The sequence below is a fragment of the Aquarana catesbeiana genome, linkage group LG01, assembly GCF_042186555.1.
Source record: "Aquarana catesbeiana isolate 2022-GZ linkage group LG01, ASM4218655v1, whole genome shotgun sequence".
Taxonomy (NCBI): Eukaryota; Metazoa; Chordata; class Amphibia; order Anura; family Ranidae; genus Aquarana; species Aquarana catesbeiana.
Genome location: NC_133324.1, coordinates 413840121 through 413852294, shown reverse-complemented (window position 1 = coordinate 413852294; position 12174 = coordinate 413840121).

The window sequence follows — 12174 nt, the reverse complement described above, 5'->3', positions numbered from 1 at the left end:
CGCGGGGAACATGAAAAGGGAAGGACGTCATATGACGGCCTCCCAGCAAAGTAGGTCCGTGCTGTAGCCATCATTCGGTTATAGCGCAGACGCAAAGGAGTTAATATAATATTTAACAGGAACTGCACACTGAACGCTGGGATTGTTGTGTAAACAAGCCCTTAGACACATACTTAGATTTTATTTTCCTTATGAGATTACTATGCTAGGTTATGGTATTTAGTCTGCTTAAATGTTTACAAATTTGTACTTTCATGCCTCTACATCTTAATGTTTAACTGAAAAAATATCTGTTTTCTGGATTGGTTAAGTAAGCCCACACTTGTGAATCATTTTCTAAAACATTGTTATTTTTTTTAGAGAGTAGGAGAAAAAAAGAAACCATTTTTTAATTAAATTCTAGAAGATGGCTTAATTAGCAACATACAGTAAAGCATTCTGAGAAGAAGCTAATTACTTGATTGTAGAATGAAATAACAACAACTTTCCCTGCAGTGAAAGCTTTCCTGTTGTAATTAGGTTATGTCATCATTTGAATAGAATAATAAAAATTCAAAACCAGACAGTTTATTGACTAGATTCTTCAGTATAAAAGACTATTCTGGATATTTCTTGGACAAACTATTTGGAATGCAAACATGTTTAATGTCTTTTTGTTTATCAAAACTGAAATGGCAGTAGCAGTTCTGCTGCTAAAAATCAAGAGATACTTATAAATTACTGCAATGTGTACTGACACGTGCATCATGTTCCAGCAGAGATCACTGTACCCCAAATTTTCTCTGTCTCTTTATGTAGATTTCTTGTTGCTAGGAAACCAACTTAAAAGAGCAACAATGGTGGAACAGTGAAGAGGACATTTGCCACTGCTTAAGTTTTAAAGACAAAGTATAAGAGTTTGGGCTCAGTTTCATTCATTTTAGAAAATAAAAATGTAATGCATGACAAAGGATTCCCAAAGCATTATTGATTTCCTAAAGAAGTAACAGCTTGTAGTCACTCTATTTCTGGCTAAATATTCAGATGGAGGAACAGGAAAGGGGTAGTTAGGGAATGAGTCACTGCTCAGTCATTCACTTCTGTGTGTAACTTGCAACTTGTGCTATTTAGCTCTGTAAGCACCAATTTTCTTAAACCCTGCAAAGTAAAGGCATAATGGGCTAGTATGCATCACATACTAGCCCATTATGAAATACTTACCTTAGAACGAAGCCCTGCAGCGCTGCGCTGTCAGCTCTGACAAGCACTTCCATCTTCACCCTGTCCTCCTTCCGCATCCTCCGACCATCTGATTGGCCACGTCGCAATGATGTCACTTCAGTGCATGCGCATAGAAGTCAAGGACCGCGGCACAGAGCTCTGAAGGCACAGCACGGGTATACTGTCACTTCGGAGCTCATGCACCAGTGACATCACCTGCTACATAAAGTGTGAGTATCTCCTAAACTGTGCAGGTTTAGGAGATATTCATAGTACCTACAGCTAATCCTTATTATAGGCTTACCTGTAGGTACAAGTTTTTTTTTTAAATCAAATAATTTTTTTATTTCTTTGATATACAAACATCATAAACAACAATAACAACATACAACCCAGCACGTATAGAGAGGGAATAATAAAAAAAAAAGACAAAAAAAAACAAAAAAACCCAACCCTGGCCCTCATGTCCCCCCCCCTCTCCCCATCTCTCCCACATCTATCTGATCCCCTCTCATCATACATCCAGAATAACAAACCATCTTCTCCATATTTTTTCAAATTTCCCTAGACTGCCTCTATGTAAAAAGGTATATTTACCCTTAATTATGGTTTCCCTTACTTGCATTTTCCTTTCTGTTACTGTAGGTGCATATGGTGACAACCATTTTTGTGCTATAAGCTTACGAGCCTGAAATAAACTTCTATTTATTGATACCATGTATTCCCCGGAGTTCTTCGTTCATCCATGATACCCAGGAGACATCCCCCCGGTTCTATATATAGACATCATATTATTAATCATAGATACAACCCTGTGCCAATAGCGATGGAGTTTAGGGCATCTCCATATCATGTGTATTAGTTTGGCTGCCCTCACTTTACATCTAGGACATTGGTCTGTATCCCTCCATTTCGATTTAAATAATTTCTCGGGTGTATAATGTACCCTATGTAGGATGAATAGTTGTGTTAAATTTTGAGTTGGAGATAGAGACGCAAAAGGTATTGTCGACAGTACCAATGCCCACTGTTCATCAGAAATTGGCCCTATATCGGCAGCCCATGCTGATCTTGCAGGTATATTCACAGCACCTTTAGTTTTCTCATATAATATATCATATAATTGTGATAGCAAACCCTTTTTTCTTTCCATCTTATCGAGCAAGGCTATTACCACTGATTTATTAAACTTCAATTCATGCAATCGACCCTGTGCTTTTAATGCATGCCTAAGCTGTAAAAATTGAAAAAATCTTTCTTTTGGGATATTATATTAATTTCTTAATTCACTAAAGGTTTTCATCTCATCTTCTTGAAATAACTGTATCATGTACCTTAGTCCCTTCTGCCTCCAAATTTCAAACCCTTCCAGTTTCAACAGTTCCATATAGCTACTATTGTTTCATATTGGAGTATATGACATATATCCCTTTATTCCAGTAATTCTCCTCATCTCCTGCCATACCTTATCAAATAATATTCCCGTAAAAAATCCTTTATCAGACAATTGATTTCTTGACTCTAATAGGGAAATTAATGGGTAGTCTTCATAAACTGATAGTAACAGCCTCTGTATAGGATCAGAGTCTGATACTGTTGTCCAACCATAAAAATGTTGTAATTGGGAGGCTAGAAAATAATTTTTGGGATGGGGGATTGTCAGTCCACCTTCTTCTTTGGTTGGCATTAATGTAGTTAACTTTATACGTGGTTGCTTTTTCCACCAAATCAGCTCTCTAAATAGAGATTCTATTTTTCTAAACCAAGGTACTGTAATTCATATAGGTGAATTATTAAACACATAAAGTAGTTGTGGGGTCCAAATCATTTTGATAAGATTTGCTTTACCTATCACCGTCAGGGGTAACTTACACCAGCTTCGGCTTTTATCCTTACATTTTTTTAATAGAGGTTTCAAGTTCAAGTTAATATAGTCTTTTACATCCTGAGAGATCTCTATCCCCAGATATTTCACTGTATCCTTAATTTGAATTAGGTACAAGTTTACAGAAAGGGTTTACTTCCACTTTAAACAAATGTATTTAAATTCTGACTGTGATAAATGAAGATAATATAGAAAAAAATCACTATACCTTCCCTTTTAAAAGAAGCTGCATTGATTTTCCACTACAGTATCCTGAAAAATTATCATTAGTACAAAAAAAAGTCAATCCCCATAAATGCCACACATCTCAAAATAGCTCAAAATAATGTTTGAAAAATGATCTGGAAAAACTAACATTCATCTATGGTCAAGGGAATTATTTGATTTTTTTGTTAAAATGATTGTAAAGGCTCATTTTTTTTAAACATGTTATACTTACCTCCTCTGTGCAGTTGGTTTTGCACAGAACAGCCCAGATCCTCTTCTTCTTGGGTCCCTCTTTGCTGCTCCTAACCCCTTCCTCCTTTGAGTGCCCCCTCAGCCAGCAGCTTGCTACAAGCTGAGTCAGAGCTATGTGTATCCATTCAGACATGGAGCCCCGGCCTGACCCCACCCCCTCTCTCCCCTGATTTGCTGACTGTCTGATTGACAGCCGCGGGAGCCAATGGTGCCGCTGTTCTGTCTCAGTCGATTAGGAGGAGTGTACTGGATGGCTGAGGGGATTGTGGGCATCGCTGGAGAGAGAAGGAGCTCAGGTAGGTAACTGGGGGGTGCTGGGGGGGGCTGCTACACACAGACAGTTTTTTTTATCTTAATGCATAGAATGCATTAAGATAAAAAACCTTCTACCTTTACAACTCCTTTAAGGAAACCTTTTATAACAGATATATATGCTGCCACTAATGATCCCTACTTCTGTTCCACTATCCCTCTTGGTTCTGTTCTTATGTATTGACATAAAATAATTATGTATGCAAAGTTTCTGATCTTTCTGATCTGGATATTTGCTCCAGGTCAATCACGTGATAAATAATAAAGCCAGGAAGACAGGCAGGCAACTTGCATCTTTAGAAGGAGGTAAGCATTGGCAGACCCATGTTTTTTCATTACTGGTTTATTTAACTATGATTCCTAGACACTAAGATAACAACTTTTATATTCTTGTCATAGCAAAAAGAGTTGAAGCTAAAAACATGTACACATACTGTATAACTTAACTCATAGTATAGCATTTAAAACAATCACACTACAGGTTATTCAGAATGATTAAAAGGATTCTCATACTGTAGTTTTGTCTGTTTAACCACTGATCTTTAAGTGCCAAGCCTTGTGAAAAATGACAGTATCTAACCATTAAAGAAAACTGTGAACGGATAAACTTTCAACCAACTTCATGTTTTCATATATCATTTTCAAGCCTATAAAGAAAAGAATTGATTTTCTTGTGTCGTCCATCTAGAAGACATAAAACGTTATTTACCCCCAAAAAGGAGAATGCAGCTGATAACTTAATCTCATGTCCTTTCCTATTTTGATCTATAGAACAGTTCACTGAAGCTTGAACGATAAAATAGAAAATAACTCTTTTAATTTTTTCCGCTTTTTTCTATACTAGGTAAATGTTTTAAGTAATGTAAAGACTAAATTTAAGACACAGTTTTAGTCAATTCTTTGCAAATTATTATTTCACAAAATAAAGCGATATAATAAAAATAAAATGCTTAAAATAGGTCAGATACATTAACCATAAGAACAAAACTATAATCTGAATTTCTGGAAATAGTGCAGCAACTTAGATTCATTGAGTATAATAATGTGTTTTTCCCTTGTGTTGATGCCTAGTAGGGATAATCTCAAATGTTAGTGTAGTTGGTATGTATGAACTTGACCGCTTCTATCTGTCAATGGTTGCTAATGGAATACCCAGCAATTTAAGCAAATGGGAGGAGATCGTAGGGGTTACATCACTATCTAAATATGGCCACATGACCATATTTGGTCAATAACTTTGCCCAAATATGGCCATGGCCATATTTGGCCAATTATGTCACCAATATGCTTGCCCCTTCCCTTATACTGCAGATGATAGCTCAGGTAGCTGTCATTCGGTGAGTGGTGTTGTAGAGTTAGGGTCTTTGGGCTTTTCTTTTGGCAGGAATTGGGTATTGTGGATGTACTTTACATCATGGGCCTTTTTTTTTTACACTTTACTTTTTTGGGTAATTAGTAGAGGTACTATGTACTTCATACTCATTCACATTGGGGGGGGGGGTCTCTTGTTAATGGGGGCTTCCTCATTCCAATAAGCCCCCCACAACCACTGAGCCAGAGTTGTCGGGAGAGGCCACATGGAATCAACACGGGGGCTACCATGTTGATGAGGACAAGGGCCTCTTCCCCATAACCTTGGCCCAGTTGTTATGGGAGTCTGTGGGCAGGGGGCTTATCAGAACCTGGAAGCACCCTTTACCAATAAGGGGGCACCCAGATACTGGCCCCCGTGTGAATGAGTAATGTGTACATAGTACTCCTACTAATTCACAAAAAATATAAACAGTAAAAAAAAGCACAAACACAGTATTTGACAAATCCTTTAATTAAAAAAAACCTTGTCCACAATGTACAGCCCCTTTAAAACATGTAGTTTGATGATGTAGATCCATTTCAATCAAGATGTCCGATATCTGCCGGCCCAGTGAAAGAAGAAAATGCTGCCTTCCAAGACACATGAAGACCATTAGCTTGCCTTCCACTGAATGGCAGGGTGAGCAGATGACAAAGGATTTCAATAAGTCTCCTGTCCACAGACCCCCACAACCACATGGCCAGGGTTGTGGGGAAGAGGCCCTTGTCCTCAATAACATGGGGACAGGTTGCTTTATGAGGGGGGCACCCCTCAATGTTGGTGGGATGTGGCCTATCATGGTTCAAGAGGGGGGTGCATGTTTGTCTCCCTCTTTTCCTGAACAGCCAGGCTGCATGCCTGGACTAAGGGATAAAGCTGATATGGATTTTTAGGGGAACCTCACACTTTTTTTTGTTTTATTTTTTCATGGTATTAAAATACATGCAGGATTCTAAAGCCTCGTATACACGATCGGATTTTCCGACGGGAATTATGTGATGACAGGCTGTTGGCGGAAAATCCGACCGTTTGTACGCTCCATTGGACAATTTTTGTCGGACTTGAACACAAGTCTGTCAGACAAAAGTCCAAAGTACAAACGTACATGCTCAGAAGCAAAGATGATCCAGAAGCAGTCGGTCTTGTAAACTAGCATTCGTAAGGGACAATTAAGATTCGTGACGCGGCAAATTATGAAATCTCGAAATGCAGCACACATTTTCTTCTTCTTTAATGGGATAATAATGAAGCTGCTTTGCTGAGGATACTAATGAAGTTATTAAAAAACTAATTTTCAAAGGCTTTTTTTTCTAGTGATATCAAGAATAATATTATTATGCTTGTTACAGGCATACCTCACTTTTAAGTACACAATGGGGTTTATTTACTAAAGCTGGAAAGTGCAAAATCAGGCTCACTTCTGCATAGAAACCAATGAGCGTCTAACCTCAGCTTGTTAAGCTTTGGTAATAAAACCTGGAAGCTCATTGGTTTCTATGCAGAAGTGAGACTGATTTTGCACTTTCCAGCTTTAGTAAATAAACCCAATTGTGTACTTAAAAGTGGGGTATGCCTGTATTATTTTTTTTGATAAAGTTACCACAACACCATTATCCCATAGTTTTTAAGATCAAAGATACAACTATGTTGTTGTCCCTTGTTAATTTTACATTGTATTTTTTACAATTTAACTGCCTACACCCAAACTGTCATTTGAAGTAAAACACATACCCAAGTATTATTCTCCACTTTTTTTTATTGTGCATTAAAAAAGAAAACAAACAAAATTAGACATGCTCTCTGCCAATAGAACTTAGCCAAAAAGTGCATTCTACGCATCCAAAAATATAGAAAATATACCAAATCAAATCATTATTCAACCAAAAAATAAAATAAAAGCTTCATGCATGTGTCCTGCTTCTTAATATAGAGGGTAAACAATGCCAAGAGTTGGTGAAAGCAGGGGTCCATCATCCAGAGATAATTCCGAAAATAATCTGGATTTTTCTCCTGGAGCTCCTGCAGCAAAGGCAAATGACATAATTGGTCACGATTAATAAAGCAACCAATTTTTGGTCCAAGAAATCCTCCTCCTCCTGTTCCTGTGCTGGACTTGGGTGAAAGCAATAACTCCAAGGCCAATAATAAATAACACGTTATCTCCTCCGATTCCGCAACATGGCTGGTTGATGAACGGCCGTTCAGAAACTAACTGAAATGAAAACCGTGAAATGAAAAGTGTGAAATGAAAAGTGTGAATTAACACTCACCAAACTTCTACTAACACAAAATTAGCAGAAAAAGCCCAAAGGGTGGCGCTAAAGAACTGAAAAACCACGTAGTATGTCACTACGTTCATGTTTGTTGGCCGATGATTGTGTGCCGTTTGTATGCAAGACAAGTTTGGGGCCAATGCCCTTCAGACAAAAGTCTGAGGTTTTGTCTGCTTATTTATTTTAGTTTGTGCTATAATATAATTTAGGGCTACTACCCTTTTATACTACATTTGCCACAATAATGAGCATGTTACTGCAACACAGAATAATGCATGTTACACATGTTTGCACATGCAGCAAATACAGCTTCTGGATGCACTTGCAATGCAACACAGCACAATGCATGGAAATGTATTAACAGCACACTGTGCTGCTCTAATGCAATGCCAACTAATATGCAAACGTTTAAAACACTGCAGAGGACCAGGTTAATGTGAATGGAAAAAGGATCATGTTTCAATTATCAGTTGAACATTATCAGTTGAACAACAACCTATAATCAATACAGTTTGAATATCACTATCTACAGTATGTGTATAGTTGTTTTCAATATGTTGTGTTTCTGGAAGAGAGTGGGGGTCCAATTAAATCAATTTGAGTATTTTTTGTATTGATCCAGTTTGAAATGCATTATTTTGGATGTAAAATGAGGTTTCCACCAGCATTCATCGTGTTTGGAATTATTCAGTGATAGCCATATGGACTCTAAACACAGAGTTAATTTGTAGTGGAAACCCTGTATTGCCTGGCTTTTGGATAAGGTGAGTCCCTTTGACTGTAAACTAACAAAGATCCATATAGATATGCATAGAGGAGGATACCCCTGTACAGTGCCTTGAAAAAGTATTCATACCCCTTGACATTTTCCATATTTGTCATGTTACTACCAAAAACGTAAATGTATTTTATTGGGATTTTATGTGATAGACCAACACAATGTGGCACATAACTGTTATAGGGAAGGAAAATGAAAAATGGTTTTCCAAATTTTTTACAAATAAATATGTGAAAAGTTTGATGTGCATTTGTATTCAGCCCCCCCCCGACTCAATACTTTGTAGAACCACCTTTCACTGCAAGTCTTTTTGGGTATGTCTCTACCAGCTTTGCATATCTAGAAATTTGTGCCCATTCTTCTTTGCAAAATAGCTCAAGCTTTGTCAGATTGGATGGAGTGTATCTGTTAATAGCAAATTTCAAGTCTTGCCACAGATTCTCAATTGGATTTAGGTCTAAACTTTGACTGGGCCATTCCAACACATGAATATGGTTTGATCTAAACCATTCCATTATAGCTCTGCCTGTATGTTTAGGGTTGTTGTCCTGCTGGAAGGTGAACCTCCGCCCCAGTCTCAAGTCTTTTGCAGACTCTAACGGGTTTTCTTCTAAGATTGCCCTGTATCTTCTAGATTGTAAGCTCTAACAAGCATGGCCCTCTGATCCCTCCTGTATTGATTTGTATTGTAAGTGAGCTGTCTGCCCTTATGTTGTAAAGCGCTGTGCAAACTGTTGGCGCTATATAAATCCTGTATAATAATATTTGGCTCCATCCATCTTCCCATCAACTCTGACCAGCTTCCTGTCCCTGCTGAAGAAAAGCATCTCCACAACATGATGCTGCCACCACCATGTTTCATGGTGGGGATGGTGTGTTTAGGGTGATGTGTAGTGTTAGTTTTCCACCACACACAGCGTTTTGCTTTTAGGCCAAAAAGTTCCATTGCAGTGTCATCTGACTAGAGCACCTTCTTCCACATGTTTGTTGTGTCCCCCACATGGCTTCTCGCAAACTGCAAACTGAACTTCTTATGGCTTTCTTTCAACAATGGCTTTCTTCTTGCCACTCTTCCATAAAGGCCAGATTTGTGGAATTCCCGGCTAATAGTTGTCCTGTGGACAGATTCTCCCACCTAAGCTGTGGATCTATGCAGCTCCTCCAGAGTTACCATGGGCATTGTGGCTGCTTCTCTGATTAATGCTATCCTTGCCCGGCCAAACAGTTTAGGTGGATGGCTATGTCTTGATAGGTTTGCAGTTGTGCCATACTTTTTCTGATTTCAGATGATGGATTGAACAGTGCTCCATAGGGTGTTCGAAGCTTGGATATTTTTTTATAGCCTAACCCTACTTTAAACTTCTCCACAACTTTTTTCCTGACCTGTCTGGCGTGTTCCTTGGCCTTCATGATGCTGTTTGTTCACAAAGGTTCTCTAAAAAACCTCTGAGGGCTTCACAGAATAGCTGTATTTATACTGAAAATATAATAACAGTTCCCTGCCATAGAAGCCTGAATACTAACCTATGTGTGAAATGTTGAGTCCAGAATCTACTTTTTTCAAGTGCTACAGCCTTAAGAAAAAGTCTTTGGCATTCAACACTTCTTAATAGGTAAAATAGTGGGGGTTATGTACTAAAGCTGGAGAGGGCAAAATCTGGCGCAACTCTGCATAGAAGCCAATGAGCTTTCAGGTTGTATTGCCAAAAGTTAATTAAACAAGCTGAGGTTAGAAGCTAATTCGCTACCACAACAGCTGCACCAGATTCTGAGTGCATCAGTTTTAGTAAATCCACCCCATTGCGCTAATTTAATAAAGAAAATGAAGAAGAGTATGGATAAATCACTATGTTATGTTTAAGCTGCAGGCTTACATTACTGCATTGATAAACATGTACCTTGGGAGCATGATCTCAGAAACTACCTAGCAAATTGGAGAGTGATGGTTGGTTTGCATGGATAGGTTTTACGTGTGCATGTGTTTAATGATCATACACAGAATACTGCTTTTGTGTCTTGTTTTCTGAAAAGATGTACTAAGCAATGTGTGTGTAATATTTTTTTTACTTGAAAATGAATTGAAAAAAATGAAAAAAATAAATCAGCTGAATAAGCAGTGACATGTGCATGCACCAAGCAAAGCAGCAGAGCAAAAATAAAAAAAAAACTTTCACTGCACTGCTAATGCAAAATGACAGAACACTGTTGGAAGGCAACAGGTTTTAGTATCAGACATTTATGGATTTTTACTGGTTATCAAAGAGCCATCTGGCCATCTTGGAATAACAGGAGAATCTGTTTATTTAGCAGAGTGTGTATAACAGAAGAGTGCATATCAGAATTATTCATCCGGAAGGAGATACATGCATACCCCCTGGCGGTGGGGTATAGGAATAAAAGTCCTTATCTCAGGATTCATGGTCATGAGATTAAAGGGGTTGTAAAGGTTTATTTTTTTTTTAAATAACAAACATACCATACTTACCTCCACTGTGTAGTTCATTTTGCACAAAGTAGCCCCAATCCTCATCTTCTGGGGTCCCCCGGTGGCTGTCTTGGCTCCTCCCCGCAAGAGCTAACCCCCCCTCTGGGAAGCGCCCTCCCAAGGGTGTTAGTTTGCGGGCGCGCTCCCGTGTGATACACTCGGCGGCCATAGCCGCCGAGTGTATCACTTGGACCCACCCCCTGGTGCACTGCGTCATTGACTTGATTGACAGCAGCGGGAGCCAATGGCTGCACTGCTATCAATCATCCAATGAAGAGCCCCCAAGAGCTGGGGGAAAGCAACGCGGGATCGCGCCCATGGTGATTCGGGGCTCAGGTAAGTAAAACAGGGGCTCGGGGAGCCGGAGAGTGCAAGGTGTTTTTCACCTTAATGCATAGGATGCATTAAGGTGAAAAAACACGAAGCTTTACATCCCCTTTAAAATGACTGATTTACTGACCTGCAACAAAACCAGAGGGGCAAGATGTGGACTGGAATATTGACCTGGGTCAAGGCATTTGCTTGCAGTGTAAAATTGCCACCTGGTGGGGGACAGTACCTTAATTCCTGGAGGATATCCGTAATACCATATTTCCTGGTGCTTAGAAAAGACAGCCTCTTAACCACTTGCCGTCAAGCGCATAATGATGTACGTTGGCAGAATGGCATGGCTGTGCAAATAGGCGTATCCGTACGTCCCCTTTAAATCACGGGCTAGTGGGCATGCACCATGGGAGCATGCCCGCGGGTGCCGCAGACTTGATTTCCGCTGGTGGCCCACGATCGTGACACAGAGTGGCAGAACGGGAAGATGTAATCAAGGCATTTCCCTGTTCTGCCTAGCAACATGACAAGAATCTACTGCTCCCAGTGATTGGGAGCAGTGATCTCTGTCATGTTCTAGTGAGCCCAACCCCCCTACAGTTAAAACACACTCAAGGAACACACTTAACCCCTTGACCGCCCCCTAGTGTTTAACCCCTTCCCTGCTAGTGACATTTACACAGTAATCAGTGCAATTTTATAGCACTGATCGCTGTATAAATGTCAGTGGTCCCAAAATTGTGTCAAAAGTGTTCGATCTGTCTGCCACAATGTCGCAGTCATGATAAAAAAAATAATAAAAATGCCATAAATCTGTCCCCTATTTTGTAGACGCTATAACTTTTGCGCAAACTAATCAATATACGCTTATTGCGATTTTTTTACCAAAAATATGTAGAAGTATACATATTGGCCGAAACTGAGGAAGAAATTTTTTTTTTAGATTTTTGGGGGGTATTTATTATAGCAAAAAGTAAAAAATATTGCTTTTTTTCCCCAAAATTGCCGCTCTTTTTTTGTTCATAGCACAAAAAATAAAAACCGCAGAGGTGATCAAATACCATAAAAAGAAAGCTCTATTTGTGGAAAAAAATGACGTCAATT